Raw genomic sequence first — 17631 nt, 5'->3', positions numbered from 1 at the left:
AAGGTATGGACTCGGCGAGTTTGCGCTGTTTAATGAAAGCCTAATTTCTCGGGTTTGGGACCTATTTAAAGGGCCTTAAGGCCGTCATTTGTTCTCACCAGACCCCTGAGTGCAACCCTAGCGAGTTTGAGCGTTTGGAGCAAAGTAAGGAGCCATTATTGACCTTGGAGGTGTTATATTGCAAGGGAAAGGAAGCAATAGTTAAGGGGAATCAAGAGGAGCCACTTCCTGAAAGATTTGGGGCCAGAACATCACATTGAGGTACTACTTTCGAGCTATTCTCTGTCATGTTGATGTTTATGTTGATTTAGGGCTTATTGAGCCCTTTTGTGGTTAGATCTAGTGCTTTCTTGGTCCCTTAAGTGAGTTAGGTTATAGATCTGGGCCTTTGGAGGTCCAGAGTGTCCCTTTGCCCAAGCTTTTTATGAATCCATGAGGGTTTTGGACTGGGGTCTTTGTGCTTAAGGTTAAAACACCATTTATGAGTCATGGGGTGTGTTATGAGCACCAAGTTATGGACTTTACGTGATGAATATGCTTAGGAGGGCCAGATCTATGAGTTGTTGGAGCGGATCTGGCCTCAGAAGCAAGTTTGAGTTGATGCATGGCATGGACTCGCCGAGTCTGAAGAACAGACTCGGCGAGTAGCATGAAGATTGTCCTAAACCACTCAGTGAGTGGTCCAACCGAGTTATGGGTTGACTCAGTGAGTCAGGGAGAGTTAGAGAGGGTTGACAGGTGGTTTGAGTCGAACTGGAACTCGCCGAGTTATTCTTGAGACTCGGCGAGTTGAGTCGGGGTGGCCCCGTGATTCTTACCAGGTGGAACTTGTCGAGTCAAGGGAATACTCGACGTGTCAAAAAGGGAATCCTAGAGAGTTGGTGAAAACGTCTAGACTCGCCGAGTCGCCCTAGTGCACTCGCCGAGTCCGGTCAAAGTTGACCGTTGACCGTTGACTGTTGACCAGAGTTGACCAGTGTTGACTTCTTAGGGGTAGTCAACCTTAGTGTTAAAAAGTGTTAATTAGAGACATATGATGTTATAGGAGGATTATAGCTCGAAAGATCGAGCACGAGGGATTTCCAGGATTCGTGAGTTATCGAGATACGCGAGGTGAGTCTTCTGACTATACTTCACCTTGAGTAGGTAACCAGAGTTATGTGATCAGAGTATTTGTATGCTATATGTATGTGATGTGTTATACTGCATTATTTCTATGTGATTTATACTGTGCATGTTTATAGAGTTGGAACCTAAAGGTTCCCATAGTTAGAACCTGAGGGTTCACAGAGTTTGGGTGCACGGACCCATAGAGTTATAGCCTCGAGTGACTAATATGTGTTATATGTGTGGTATTTTGGGGAACTCACTAAGCTTTGTGCTTATAGTGTTAGTGTTGTTGTTTCAGGTACTAGCGATGACCGTGGGAAGGCGTCGGCTTGATCTGTACACACGCATGGGATTTTTGATATATATATATATATATATATATATATATATATATATATATATATATATATGATCATGGGTTTTTGTATGATGTGAATTGAGATTTTAAACTTAATGTTTTATGAAAATTAAATGAGAAATGTTTTTATATTTGTGAAAAATTATTTGAAAATTTACGGTGTTACACTATCCCAGCGTTGTTGGCGTGGTTGGTGGTTGCTATTTTTGGGCAGTTCCTCTTGAAATGCCCGACTTCTCCACAGCCATAGCAGACCTGTTCGGAACTAGATCCGGAAGCTTGATTGTTTGGTTGAGTCAGTGCTTTACATTTTCAAGCAAGGTGGCCCCTCTTGCCACAGTTGATGCAGATCTTCTCGAGGCACGGGCCAGGGGTATAACGGTGATATTTGCACTTGTTGCACCAAGGGAGGTTACCCGCATACCTAGTGCTAGGCGCTTGAACTGTAGACACAACAACAGGAGTAGTCGCAGCTTGAACTGCCACAATTTCATGCCTCATGGAGGGTCCTTGTGAACTCTGACCCTTTCGCTTTTTCAAGATAACCATATTACACTCATTACGCTCGTTTTGATGCTCCTGAACATTTTCATGGTTTTGGGGATAAGGGTTGTATCTTGGTCCATCGAACCTGTCAGGGTACAATAGCTTCATTGTAGCCGTCACTGCGGCAGAAACAGCCAAATGAAACATCACAGGGTCGAATTGAGAAGGAGGTGGTGACGGAGGGTTGTTGTTCTTTGAGTTGGGTCCTTTCTTTGGAGACATTTCGATCTAAAATGATTAGGAAAAGAGGATAGTAAATCCTCTGAATTAAATCAAGAGATATGAAACAAGGGATATCTCTTTATGACACACATAGAATTCTATTAAGCGATAAAGTAGGAATAAATTATCATGACAGATATATTATTGCTAAAAGAATAATTGAGAGGCAACACTTGAATGAGGATTTTCTACAGCGACGTTGGATCTAGAAATACCCACATAGTATTTCACGCTTTGTTACGACGATGGCTCGTGGTTTGGGGATTGGGTAAGTTTTAGGCATGTTGAACACCACAGTCACTCCCAGACACGTGTTGGCCGTGTCTCGAATGAATATAGTTGATCAGGCTATATTGACCCTAGACACGACTACATAACTACCCAGGTTTAACCGCAGTGTACAACACCCACTTACTTATGTTTTGTTCTACTTGGAGTTATGAATCTTGACGGTTAGGTATACTTGTATACTTTTGAAAATACTTATATTTTAAAGTATACTTTTAGTTCAGAGCACTTAGGCCCCTTAATGCTTATAGTCTTATACCATGTAAGGTTTGGTATACTAGTTCAATATAAACAAGGGCTCTGATACCAATCTGTCACACCCCGAAACCGATGGCGGAAACGTTCTGGGGCGGAGGACGTCATGTAAAGTATCACACCCAATGTACATAGTAAGCACAGTAAACATGAAACATTACATTACATAAATTTATTACATTAGTTCGAAAGTGGAAAGTAAAGTAATACAAGTTTCATAGATACATAAGTTTTAAACAAAAGTTAGACGTGACTCCCATCTGTTCCATCTTCTGCAAAAGGACGCGAGATACCTGTCTAAGGAGAACCTGAGAATACAAACAGTTTAAAAATCAGCATAAAGCTGGTGAGTTCATAAGAGGTTTGTTTTCTGAAAATGTACAACTTTTCTTTGGTTTTCCGAAAACTTTGTTATCCAAGAAAATCCCATATTTTCTTATAAATGTAGTTTAGTTATCCATTAGTTACACGGTCTAGTTAAGAACAGTTCAGTTATCCCAGGAAAAACCCTTATTTTCCTAAAAGAAAAGTTTAGTTAAAGTTCTATATTTCCATTCGATATAATAGTAGATAGTTTAATACATAAAACTATATATATGTGAAAAATCCATTGGGAATACTATTCAGTAAAACTATAGATAAATAGAAGATATAGATTTAAAAGCACTGGGAATACCATCCAGTAAAACCATAGATTAGATAAGATATAGATTCAAAACCACTGGGAATACCATCCAGTAAAACCATAGATTAGATAAGATATAGATTCAAAACCACTGGGAATACCATCCAGTAAAACCAAAGATTAGATAAGATATAGATTCAAAACCACTGGGAATACCATCCAGTAAAACCATAGATTAGATAAGATATAGATTCAAAACCACTGGGAATACCATCCAGTACTAGATATAATTTCTATAGATCAAAGATAGATATGAAAATAAAATCCGTGAATAAACTTATATTAATACGTATTGTGAGTCGGGTAACCATGCTGATGCGACACCGAGACCTCCTTAATGTTCTTCATATGGACTCGGCGAGTCTGCGCTGTTTAATGAAAGCCTAATTTCTCGGGTTTGGGACCTATTTAAAGGGCCTTAAGGCCGTCATTTGTTCTCACCAGACCCCTGAGTGCAACCCTAGCGAGTTTGAGCGTTTGGAGCAAAGTAAGGAGCCATTATTGACCTTGGAGGTGTTATATTGCAAGGGAAAGGAAGCAATAGTTAAGGGGAATCAAGAGGAGCCACTTCCTGAAAGATTTGGGGCCAGAACATCACATTGAGGTACTACTTTCGAGCTATTCTCTGTCATGTTGATGTTTATGTTGATTTAGGGCTTATTGAGCCCTTTTGTGGTTAGATCTAGTGCTTTCTTGGTCCCTTAAGTGAGTTAGGTTATAGATCTGGGCCTTTGGAGGTCCAGAGTGTCCCTTTGCCCAAGCTTTTTATGAATCCATGAGGGTTTTGGACTGGGGTCTTTGTGCTTAAGGTTAAAACACCATTTATGAGTCATGGGGTGTGTTATGAGCACCAAGTTATGGACTTTACGTGATGAATATGCTTAGGAGGGCCAGATCTATGAGTTGTTGGAGCGGATCTGGCCTCAGAAGCAAGTTTGAGTTGATGCATGGCATGGACTCGCCGAGTCTGAAGAACAGACTCGGCGAGTAGCATGAAGATTGTCCTAAACCACTCAGTGAGTGGTCCAACCGAGTTATGGGTTGACTCAGTGAGTCAGGGAGAGTTAGAGAGGGTTGACAGGTGGTTTGAGTCGAACTGGAACTCGCCGAGTTATTCTTGAGACTCGGCGAGTTGAGTCGGGGTGGCCCCGTGATTCTTACCAGGTGGAACTTGTCGAGTCAAGGGAATACTCGACGTGTCAAAAAGGGAATCCTAGAGAGTTGGTGAAAACGTCTAGACTCGCCGAGTCGCCCTAGTGCACTCGCCGAGTCCGGTCAAAGTTGACCGTTGACCGTTGACTGTTGACCAGAGTTGACCAGTGTTGACTTCTTAGGGGTAGTCAACCTTAGTGTTAAAAAGTGTTAATTAGAGACATATGATGTTATAGGAGGATTATAGCTCGAAGGATCGAGCACGAGGGATTTCCAGGATTCGTGAGTTATCGAGATACGCGAGGTGAGTCTTCTGACTATACTTCACCTTGAGTAGGTAACCAGAGTTATGTGATCAGAGTATTTGTATGCTATATGTATGTGATGTGTTATACTGCATTATTTCTATGTGATTTATACTGTGCATGTTTATAGAGTTGGAACCGAAAGGTTCCCATAGTTAGAACCTGAGGGTTCACAGAGTTTGGGTGCACGGACCCATAGAGTTATAGCCTCGAGTGACTAATATGTGTTATATGTGTGGTATTTTGGGGAACTCACTAAGCTTTGTGCTTATAGTGTTAGTGTTGTTGTTTCAGGTACTAGCGATGACCGTGGGAAGGCGTCGGCTTGATCTGTACACACGCATGGGATTTTTGATATATATATATATATATATATATATATATATATATATATATATATATATATATATATATATATATATATATATATATATATGATCATGGGTTTTTGTACGATGTGAATTGAGATTTTAAACTTAATGTTTTATGAAAATTAAATGAGAAATGTTTTTATATTTGTGAAAAATTATTTGAAAATTTACGGTGTTACACTATCCCAGCGTTGTTGGCGTGGTTGGTGGTTGCTATTTTTGGGCAGTTCCTCTTGAAATGCCCGACTTCTCCACAGCCATAGCAGACCTGTTCGGAACTAGATCCGGAAGCTTGATTGTTTGGTTGAGTCAGTGCTTTACATTTTCAAGCAAGGTGGCCCCTCTTGCCACAGTTGATGCAGATCTTCTCGAGGCACGGGCCAGGGGTATAACGGTGATATTTGCACTTGTTGCACCAAGGGAGGTTACCCGCATACCTAGTGCTAGGCGCTTGAACTGTAGACACAACAACAGGAGTAGTCGCAGCTTGAACTGCCACAATTTCATGCCTCATGGAGGGTCCTTGTGAACTCTGACCCTTTCGCTTTTTCAAGATAACCATATTACACTCATTACGCTCGTTTTGATGCTCCTGAACATTTTCATGGTTTTGGGGATAAGGGTTGTATCTTGGTCCATCGAACCTGTCAGGGTACAATAGCTTCATTGTAGCCGTCACTGCGGCAGAAACAGCCAAATGAAACATCACAGGGTCGAATTGAGAAGGAGGTGGTGACGGAGGGTTGTTGTTCTTTGAGTTGGGTCCTTTCTTTGGAGACATTTCGATCTAAAATGATTAGGAAAAGAGGATAGTAAATCCTCTGAATTAAATCAAGAGATATGAAACAAGGGATATCTCTTTATGACACACATAGAATTCTATTAAGCGATAAAGTAGGAATAAATTATCATGACAGATATATTATTGCTAAAAGAATAATTGAGAGGCAACACTTGAATGAGGATTTTCTACAGCGACGTTGGATCTAGAAATACCCACATAGTATTTCACGCTTTGTTACGACGATGGCTCGTGGTTTGGGGATTGGGTAAGTTTTAGGCATGTTGAACACCACAGTCACTCCCAGACACGTGTTGGCCGTGTCTCGAATGAATATAGTTGATCAGGCTATATTGACCCTAGACACGACTACATAACTACCCAGGTTTAACCGCAGTGTACAACACCCACTTACTTATGTTTTGTTCTACTTGGAGTTATGAATCTTGACGGTTAGGTATACTTGTATACTTTTGAAAATACTTATATTTTAAAGTATACTTTTAGTTCAGAGCACTTAGGCCCCTTAATGCTTATAGTCTTATACCATGTAAGGTTTGGTATACTAGTTCAATATAAACAAGGGCTCTGATACCAATCTGTCACACCCCGAAACCGATGGCGGAAACGTTCTGGGGCGGAGGACGTCATGTAAAGTATCACACCCAATGTACATAGTAAGCACAGTAAACATGAAACATTACATTACATAAATTTATTACATTAGTTCGAAAGTGGAAAGTAAAGTAATACAAGTTTCATAGATACATAAGTTTTAAACAAAAGTTAGACGTGACTCCCATCTGTTCCATCTTCTGCAAAAGGACGCGAGATACCTGTCTAAGGAGAACCTGAGAATACAAACAGTTTAAAAATCAGCATAAAGCTGGTGAGTTCATAAGAGGTTTGTTTTCTGAAAATGTACAACTTTTCTTTGGTTTTCCGAAAACTTTGTTATCCAAGAAAATCCCATATTTTCTTATAAATGTAGTTTAGTTATCCATTAGTTACACGGTCTAGTTAAGAACAGTTCAGTTATCCCAGGAAAAACCCTTATTTTCCTAAAAGAAAAGTTTAGTTAAAGTTCTATATTTCCATTCGATATAATAGTAGATAGTTTAATACATAAAACTATATATATGTGAAAAATCCATTGGGAATACTATTCAGTAAAACTATAGATAAATAGAAGATATAGATTTAAAAGCACTGGGAATACCATCCAGTAAAACCATAGATTAGATAAGATATAGATTCAAAACCACTGGGAATACCATCCAGTAAAACCATAGATTAGATAAGATATAGATTCAAAACCACTGGGAATACCATCCAGTAAAACCAAAGATTAGATAAGATATAGATTCAAAACCACTGGGAATACCATCCAGTAAAACCATAGATTAGATAAGATATAGATTCAAAACCACTGGGAATACCATCCAGTACTAGATATAATTTCTATAGATCAAAGATAGATATGAAAATAAAATCCGTGAATAAACTTATATTAATACGTATTGTGAGTCGGGTAACCATGCTGATGCGACACCGAGACCTCCTTAATGTTCTTCATATGGACTCGGCGAGTCTGCGCTGTTTAATGAAAGCCTAATTTCTCGGGTTTGGGACCTATTTAAAGGGCCTTAAGGCCGTCATTTGTTCTCACCAGACCCCTGAGTGCAACCCTAGCGAGTTTGAGCGTTTGGAGCAAAGTAAGGAGCCATTATTGACCTTGGAGGTGTTATATTGCAAGGGAAAGGAAGCAATAGTTAAGGGGAATCAAGAGGAGCCACTTCCTGAAAGATTTGGGGCCAGAACATCACATTGAGGTACTACTTTCGAGCTATTCTCTGTCATGTTGATGTTTATGTTGATTTAGGGCTTATTGAGCCCTTTTGTGGTTAGATCTAGTGCTTTCTTGGTCCCTTAAGTGAGTTAGGTTATAGATCTGGGCCTTTGGAGGTCCAGAGTGTCCCTTTGCCCAAGCTTTTTATGAATCCATGAGGGTTTTGGACTGGGGTCTTTGTGCTTAAGGTTAAAACACCATTTATGAGTCATGGGGTGTGTTATGAGCACCAAGTTATGGACTTTACGTGATGAATATGCTTAGGAGGGCCAGATCTATGAGTTGTTGGAGCGGATCTGGCCTCAGAAGCAAGTTTGAGTTGATGCATGGCATGGACTCGCCGAGTCTGAAGAACAGACTCGGCGAGTAGCATGAAGATTGTCCTAAACCACTCAGTGAGTGGTCCAACCGAGTTATGGGTTGACTCAGTGAGTCAGGGAGAGTTAGAGAGGGTTGACAGGTGGTTTGAGTCGAACTGGAACTCGCCGAGTTATTCTTGAGACTCGGCGAGTTGAGTCGGGGTGGCCCCGTGATTCTTACCAGGTGGAACTTGTCGAGTCAAGGGAATACTCGACGTGTCAAAAAGGGAATCCTAGAGAGTTGGTGAAAACGTCTAGACTCGCCGAGTCGCCCTAGTGCACTCGCCGAGTCCGGTCAAAGTTGACCGTTGACCGTTGACTGTTGACCAGAGTTGACCAGTGTTGACTTCTTAGGGGTAGTCAACCTTAGTGTTAAAAAGTGTTAATTAGAGACATATGATGTTATAGGAGGATTATAGCTCGAAGGATCGAGCACGAGGGATTTCCAGGATTCGTGAGTTATCGAGATACGCGAGGTGAGTCTTCTGACTATACTTCACCTTGAGTAGGTAACCAGAGTTATGTGATCAGAGTATTTGTATGCTATATGTATGTGATGTGTTATACTGCATTATTTCTATGTGATTTATACTGTGCATGTTTATAGAGTTGGAACCGAAAGGTTCCCATAGTTAGAACCTGAGGGTTCACAGAGTTTGGGTGCACGGACCCATAGAGTTATAGCCTCGAGTGACTAATATGTGTTATATGTGTGGTATTTTGGGGAACTCACTAAGCTTTGTGCTTATAGTGTTAGTGTTGTTGTTTCAGGTACTAGCGATGACCGTGGGAAGGCGTCGGCTTGATCTGTACACACGCATGGGATTTTTGATATATATATATATATATATATATATATATATATATATATATATATATATATATATATATATGATCATGGGTTTTTGTACGATGTGAATTGAGATTTTAAACTTAATGTTTTATGAAAATTAAATGAGAAATGTTTTTATATTTGTGAAAAATTATTTGAAAATTTACGGTGTTACACTATCCCAGCGTTGTTGGCGTGGTTGGTGGTTGCTATTTTTGGGCAGTTCCTCTTGAAATGCCCGACTTCTCCACAGCCATAGCAGACCTGTTCGGAACTAGATCCGGAAGCTTGATTGTTTGGTTGAGTCAGTGCTTTACATTTTCAAGCAAGGTGGCCCCTCTTGCCACAGTTGATGCAGATCTTCTCGAGGCACGGGCCAGGGGTATAACGGTGATATTTGCACTTGTTGCACCAAGGGAGGTTACCCGCATACCTAGTGCTAGGCGCTTGAACTGTAGACACAACAACAGGAGTAGTCGCAGCTTGAACTGCCACAATTTCATGCCTCATGGAGGGTCCTTGTGAACTCTGACCCTTTCGCTTTTTCAAGATAACCATATTACACTCATTACGCTCATTTTGATGCTCCTGAACATTTTCATGGTTTTGGGGATAAGGGTTGTATCTTGGTCCATCGAACCTGTCAGGGTACAATAGCTTCATTGTAGCCGTCACTGCGGCAGAAACAGCCAAATGAAACATCACAGGGTCGAATTGAGAAGGAGGTGGTGACGGAGGGTTGTTGTTCTTTGAGTTGGGTCCTTTCTTTGGAGACATTTCGATCTAAAATGATTAGGAAAAGAGGATAGTAAATCCTCTGAATTAAATCAAGAGATATGAAACAAGGGATATCTCTTTATGACACACATAGAATTCTATTAAGCGATAAAGTAGGAATAAATTATCATGACAGATATATTATTGCTAAAAGAATAATTGAGAGGCAACACTTGAATGAGGATTTTCTACAGCGACGTTGGATCTAGAAATACCCACATAGTATTTCACGCTTTGTTACGACGATGGCTCGTGGTTTGGGGATTGGGTAAGTTTTAGGCATGTTGAACACCACAGTCACTCCCAGACACGTGTTGGCCGTGTCTCGAATGAATATAGTTGATCAGGCTATATTGACCCTAGACACGACTACATAACTACCCAGGTTTAACCGCAGTGTACAACACCCACTTACTTATGTTTTGTTCTACTTGGAGTTATGAATCTTGACGGTTAGGTATACTTGTATACTTTTGAAAATACTTATATTTTAAAGTATACTTTTAGTTCAGAGCACTTAGGCCCCTTAATGCTTATAGTCTTATACCATGTAAGGTTTGGTATACTAGTTCAATATAAACAAGGGCTCTGATACCAATCTGTCACACCCCGAAACCGATGGCGGAAACGTTCTGGGGCGGAGGACGTCATGTAAAGTATCACACCCAATGTACATAGTAAGCACAGTAAACATGAAACATTACATTACATAAATTTATTACATTAGTTCGAAAGTGGAAAGTAAAGTAATACAAGTTTCATAGATACATAAGTTTTAAACAAAAGTTAGACGTGACTCCCATCTGTTCCATCTTCTGCAAAAGGACGCGAGATACCTGTCTAAGGAGAACCTGAGAATACAAACAGTTTAAAAATCAGCATAAAGCTGGTGAGTTCATAAGAGGTTTGTTTTCTGAAAATGTACAACTTTTCTTTGGTTTTCCGAAAACTTTGTTATCCAAGAAAATCCCATATTTTCTTATAAATGTAGTTTAGTTATCCATTAGTTACACGGTCTAGTTAAGAACATTTCAGTTATCCCAGGAAAAACCCTTATTTTCCTAAAAGAAAAGTTTAGTTAAAGTTCTATATTTCCATTCGATATAATAGTAGATAGTTTAATACATAAAACTATATATATGTGAAAAATCCATTGGGAATACTATTCAGTAAAACTATAGATAAATAGAAGATATAGATTTAAAAGCACTTGGAATACCATCCAGTAAAACCATAGATTAGATAAGATATAGATTCAAAACCACTGGGAATACCATCCAGTAAAACCATAGATTAGATAAGATATAGATTCAAAACCACTGGGAATACCATCCAGTAAAACCAAAGATTAGATAAGATATAGATTCAAAACCACTGGGAATACCATCCAGTAAAACCATAGATTAGATAAGATATAGATTCAAAACCACTGGGAATACCATCCAGTACTAGATATAATTTCTATAGATCAAAGATAGATATGAAAATAAAATCCGTGAATAAACTTATATTAATACGTATTGTGAGTCGGGTAACCATGCTGATGCGACACCGAGACCTCCTTAATGTTCTTCATACGTCGGACGATATCTAGAATTTGTCACCCCAGGCGTGCCCGCCTAACTGTAGCTAGCAGTTTAGGTGTAGGATTGTCAGTCCCGAATAGATCTATTCACAAATTCCACGCTCTCCCTCCAGGAGACTCTGGTTACACTTCCAGGGAGGATTTACTGAAAATAGTTATCAAACATACTAATCGTTTAGAAATAATATTTAACTCTGGTTACACTTCTCACAAGCTAGTATTTAATTATTCACGCTGTTCTCAGACGTTATCAAACATACTAATCGTTTAGAAACAATATACAGTGAAAATAGTTAAATACAATGGAATTATCTGGCAAAATACTCTAGATTATATAGAGATAAACTGAATCAGACATAGTTTATCTAAAAGCTTTACATAAATATGTGCTTGTTAAATAAGAACTAAAGACCCCAAATTATTCTCATAATAATTTGATTGATTTGATTGTTTCCTTTATTGAAATCCATGTAGTTATAATCGATAAAACATCCCTTATGCTCAGCATAATACATAAGGGGTAAAGATATCTAAAAGTTAGCCAGATATTTATAGAAATATATCAGTTTTAGCTTTTGAAAACATTTATAGTTTGCTTGTATTCCCCCCCTGAAAACATTGAAAACACGGAAAAAGGGTAGGGGTATGAACTCACCAGTCAAAGAACGTGTCGTCTACGATGCTAAGTGTCAGTTCGGGGCTTGATAACACGCGAGGTTCCTATGAAATATGAAATGAGATACAAATGTATCTAATTAGACTTTAAAGCACTAATTAGATATGATTATACACTTTGAGGCGTGAAAACACTTCAATTTAAGTGTTCGGGGTGACCCGGGCGGCATCTATGGATGTGTAGGACCTAGATATGGAGTTTACTCTTCAAGAGTAAACTCCTTGAGGAGTTCACCGTCCATTGACCATATCCCCATGATTTTACGACTGTAAACTCATGGGTGGTGGGTTCTTGGATGCCAAATGGTCATACAATGCACACGGGAAGGTTCTAGGGTTGATTCCATGGCTTAGGAAGTGATTGGGACTCTAAATGACCTTGGATAAGAGTTTACGGTCTATGAAGATGTTCTTCGGGAGTTTACTACCTTAAACACGAGTTTACTACCTTAAACATGAGTTTACTACCTTAAACTCATGTTTGTCCATGATTCATGAGTTTTAGTGGTTGAAAGTTAAGCATACTAAGCTCTAGACCCATTTCTAAACCATACAAGGTGTTAAGGCCACTTTAACACGCATTGGATGAGTTTAAGGTCTAAGGAGATGAGTTTACGGTCTAAGAATGTTCTTGGACCGTAAACTCAAGTTTTTCCCATTTGTGTAAGTTTTGGTGCATTTCTTGAAGGATTATAGGGTTCTAAACTCTCATGGAAGCTTGTTGGAGGTGTTTAGGGGCAAACTAACACCTTAAATTGAGTTTACTCCCCAAGAGTAGGTGTTTATGGTCCAAGCATGTGCTTGGGCCGTAAACTCATGTTCATGCCCTAAATGAAGAGTTTGAGGTGTTCTAAATCCATGCATGCAAGTCCTTAGGTCATATCTAGGCTCCAAATGTGGTTTGGAAGGGTTTTAAGGCTCAACAACCCCCATTACATGTTTTCACAGCCAAAGGAGGTTCTAGGACCTTAAACACATGTTTATGGTTCTATTCCTCATATAATCTACGAATATGAAGGCCAAAGGGGTTACACTAGGCGTTAGGATAGTTACCTTGATAATTTGGAGCTTGTTTTGGATGATTTTTGGCTTGATTTCGATTTCTAGAGAGAGAAAGTAGAGAGAGAGTAGAGAGAGAATGGAAAGGCTTCAAATGAGGCTCTCTCAACTTTATATATGCTCAAGGTTTAGGACACGGTGGAATTCTACCCGATACTACTGATAAGTGGGGCTTTTGGTCGTACCCTATTTAATTGTGTTATAACTTGATGGAATAAAACTAAAATTTTTCTAAATAAAATTCGGGACGTTTCCACGAGTTTCTAATGTGTTTAAACAATTATCAAGTCATAAAAACAAACTCAAAATGACTTAATTTAGAAACGAAACGGAATTAATTTAAGACGACGAATTTTTAACAACGGAACGGGTTACGACAATGGAACGAACTTCGGGTTGTCACACATACACCCATGCTGAATGTACTGCCGAGCCCTGGAGCTGAACAAAAGCCTGATCCTACTCTGGTGCCCTTACCATATACAACTAGTTCTCCCTCACTTGGGGTTCGAACCACCACTCACTGGCCCTCGCAATCAATCATAGCACCGAACCGACTGAGCCAATCCATGCCCACAATCACGCACACCTCCCCCATGGGGATCAGAATCAGATCTATCGGAAAAGACACCCTGAAAATCTCCAAGTCACATCCTCGATAAACTGAAGAAGCGGAAACCCTGTGTTCGTTGGCGATAGACAATCGCAACGGACACTCTAACTCACCCAGTGGTGCACTGAACTCCCTACTAAGAGACTGAGACACGAAGGACCGACTTGCTCCCGAGTCAAATAAGACCAAAGCAGGAAAAGAGTTCACCAAAAATGTACCTAATAATAGGTACAACAGATAAGCATACAACAAATAAAGAAAATGAGATGAGGATAAAAACATACCAGCAACCACATCTGGTGCTGCTCTCGCCTCCTCCGCCCTAAGCTGGAAAGGGCGACCCTGAGCCTTCGGAGGCTCTGTCCTGACTGGTCTCCTATCTGTGATCCTCAAAGTAGTCTGCGCTGCAGCCTGCACCGGCTTGGCGACAAGTAGTGGACAGTTGGCCCTCATGTGGCCAACCTGATCGCAGTGATAACATAACCTCAAACCTTGAACTAGGGTGGCTTGGCGACAATCCTTCGCATAATACCCCTCCTTGCCACACTTGTGGCACCCACTACCAGCCCGACATACACCAGAATGACCCTTGCCGCACTTTCTACAAGTGCGGACCTGCTGACCCCCCGTCCTAGTATCAGCGGTCAAAGACCACTTAAGCGTCGGCTGTGATAGTGTCGGGGCCGTCCATTGCTCCGTTAGCTGTAGCTCAATCTCTAACTCCAGCCGTCTGGCGGCCTCCTGCAACTCCAGAAGAGTATCACATCGCTGGGTAGATACAAAATGTCAGATATCACTCTTGAGCATATTCAGATATCGGGTCATCTGAGACTGCTTGGGAGCAAACTCTGGGCAGAACATCGCCCGCTCGGTGAACATCCAGGTGATCTCCGTCACCGACTCTCCATCCTGTCTGAAAATCAGAAACTCCTGTGCCAAATGTCCTTGCTCAACCCTCAGGATGTAATGGGCATGGAACATATCCCTTAAACTGCTCGTAAGTAACAGCAACTCTTTGATCATCAATTTTAAGCCCCAGTCGCAAGTCTCCACCAGTCCTTGGCCCCGGACCTAAGCAGGTTCAGAGCATACCTAACCTTTTGGTCAGCAAGACACGGGCAGGCAAAGAAACACCCCTCCACATCTGAAATCCATCTCATAACCTTGATGGGATCCTGTGTCCCATCAAAAGTAGGGGGCTTCGTGTTATCGAAGTCCCTGTACTGAAAACTCCTAACAATTCCTCCCCCTATCGTGGATATAGCTGATGCAGCTGCTGCAGAGGCTGTCTCTGCGAGGGCTGCATAGCGCTCATCAAAATACTCCACCATGGCGGTCTTAATCGACCCTAACATTTCTGGCAACTCGGCTTAGAACAATGCAGCAACCTTATCATGCAGGATCACTCGGATCCTGTCATCCATCTCAGCTGGCCTCATATGGCCGATAGTCTCGGTTGCTGTCAGCCCCCTGTCCGCCCTCTCCTAATCTTGATCCTGATCCCGAACCAGGTCCAGTCACAAAGCGCCTTATCATCACCATGCTAAAACATAACACAAGATGTCAGATGACTCATATGAATACTAGGGACCAACCTCTGACAAAACACTAGGGGTTGTGACTTCCTTGTGACGCGTATGGGTCCTATGCTTTCAGTAGTACAAACTAATACTACCTTCCACACCTACCCATATTTGTCCCAAGTATCATCACAAAGCCCTAACAATACACATAATCATATCGAGCACTCAAGCCTCACTCCTAAAGGAAGGCTAAATGCCTAGAAATCGGCAGACTCATCCCAAACAACCCATCCATCCATGAAACTTCCACCAACCCTGCAACACTAGTGTATGCTAGCTATACATAATGCTAGACCCTATATACTTTTGAATATTTAATCCTACCCCAAGCTCCCAATCAAACAAGAACATAACATAAGCCTAAATCAGATATTCTCAGGCTATAAGATCTTAATTATGTATAACCGTGATGCATACACTAGATAACTACAGTAATGATGTCAATTTCATATAAGGGAGACCCTAGGCTAGCAGGTATCATGTAATCAGGCAATTCTACCATACAATTCTTGAAGATCCCTAGCCTACTACTAGCATATAGTTCTAATATAACACATAATCAAATAATTGTATGGTATTTTGGGGTCTACTTACTAGGTCCGGCTGATCGTAGACTTCACATCCTCTTTTAGTTATTTTGAAAACCATTTAAAACCATTTCGAAAATCTTTCCTTGATTTGAGACTGGATTCACACGAATGTTCCTCCAATTCACTCAAACCAAGGCTCTGATACCAACTTCTAACATCCAAAATTTCAAACCAATTTAAACTTTTAAAACATGTCAAGTTCATCAAAACATTAAAACTTTGTTTTCAAAATATTGATTATCAGAGTCTTTCCAAGAAACATAAACATAATAAGAGGAGCTGTACGATCATGCCTTGGCCTTGCCTCGATCCCCTAATGCACCTGAAACAATGAACTGAAACTGTAAGCCCGAAAGCTTAGTGAGTTACCCCCAAAATACCGATAAACATACAGTCCACATAGCAATATCAACATTAACATATCATATCAATCAAAATAGAACAGCATGTACTGGTTCAACAACTTTACATGTTGGACTACCCCTGGGCCCTCAGTACGAGTCTGGAATGCCTACCGGGCCCTCAGCTCGTATTTGGAATGCCATCGAGCCCTCAGTACGAGTCTGGAATGCCTACCAGGCCCTCAGCTCGTATCTGGAATGCTCCCGAGTTCTCAGTTGAGTTTGGAATGCCTACAGGGCTCTCAACTCATATAAGGAATAATCTAGGGTTTGTTGGCAACCGCACGGAGCAGTACAACCTCAACCCATCCAACATAACATGTCGACATGTATCATAACTAATGCACATACATATAATCATACAGTATCGCAGGTAGTCCTACAGGTCTACCCGATTAGCATATCTACTGACATACATTACTAACTCAAACTCAACATATCAATAACTACTAGGATATCAATCCAATGGGCCGGCCTTGGTGCCTTAGACCCCTTAGTATAGTGAGGATAACTCACCTCGCGACTGACGTCAAAAACTAGGAAGCTTCAACTCCCGAATCATCAACACGAACTTCATTACCTTCTAGAAGATGCTAACTACAATAGATCTCAGGTCCTTCAAGTTCCTTGCTTCTGAATGCTTGATCTCCAAGCTCTTTTCTCTCTAAGAAAATCCTCCTGAGAATCGGGGCGTTACACGTGGGACTCGCAATAAGCTCCAACCTCAAAGTGAGAGGTGTATTTTCATCGGCTATCCACAGAAATCCTTTGGTTATCTCTTCTACATAACCAGTGATAATGTGGTTTTTGTAGCAAGGAGAGGAGTCTTTCATGAGAGAGAAAGAGAGAGTTCATAAGCCAACGAAATAGTGGGAGGCAAATTGATCTGAATAAATTCAAGAGTCAAATGGCGAAGGAACCTCAAACCCTAGTAGTCAACCTGAGGAGGAAACTCTTGTTGATCCAATTGACAAATCTATACCTCTGACGTGTTCCACAAAAGTTAGGAATGCACCTGAGCATTACTATGGTTTGCATATTACTGCGGAAGGTGATACACTTATCAGTGATAACAGTCTGGTAAGTCTGGATGAACCTAAGAGCTACATGGAAGCCATGGCAGGCCTGACGCTGCCAAATGGAAAGAGGATATGGATAATGAGATATAGTCCATGTATTATAATCAAGTTTGGAACTTGGTTGACAATGTACCAGGTCGTAAGACAGTTGGGTGA

Source organism: Lactuca sativa, chromosome 3 (genome assembly GCF_002870075.4).
Source record: "Lactuca sativa cultivar Salinas chromosome 3, Lsat_Salinas_v11, whole genome shotgun sequence".
NCBI lineage: Eukaryota > Viridiplantae > Streptophyta > Magnoliopsida > Asterales > Asteraceae > Lactuca > Lactuca sativa.
This window is presented reverse-complemented; position numbering follows the sequence as displayed.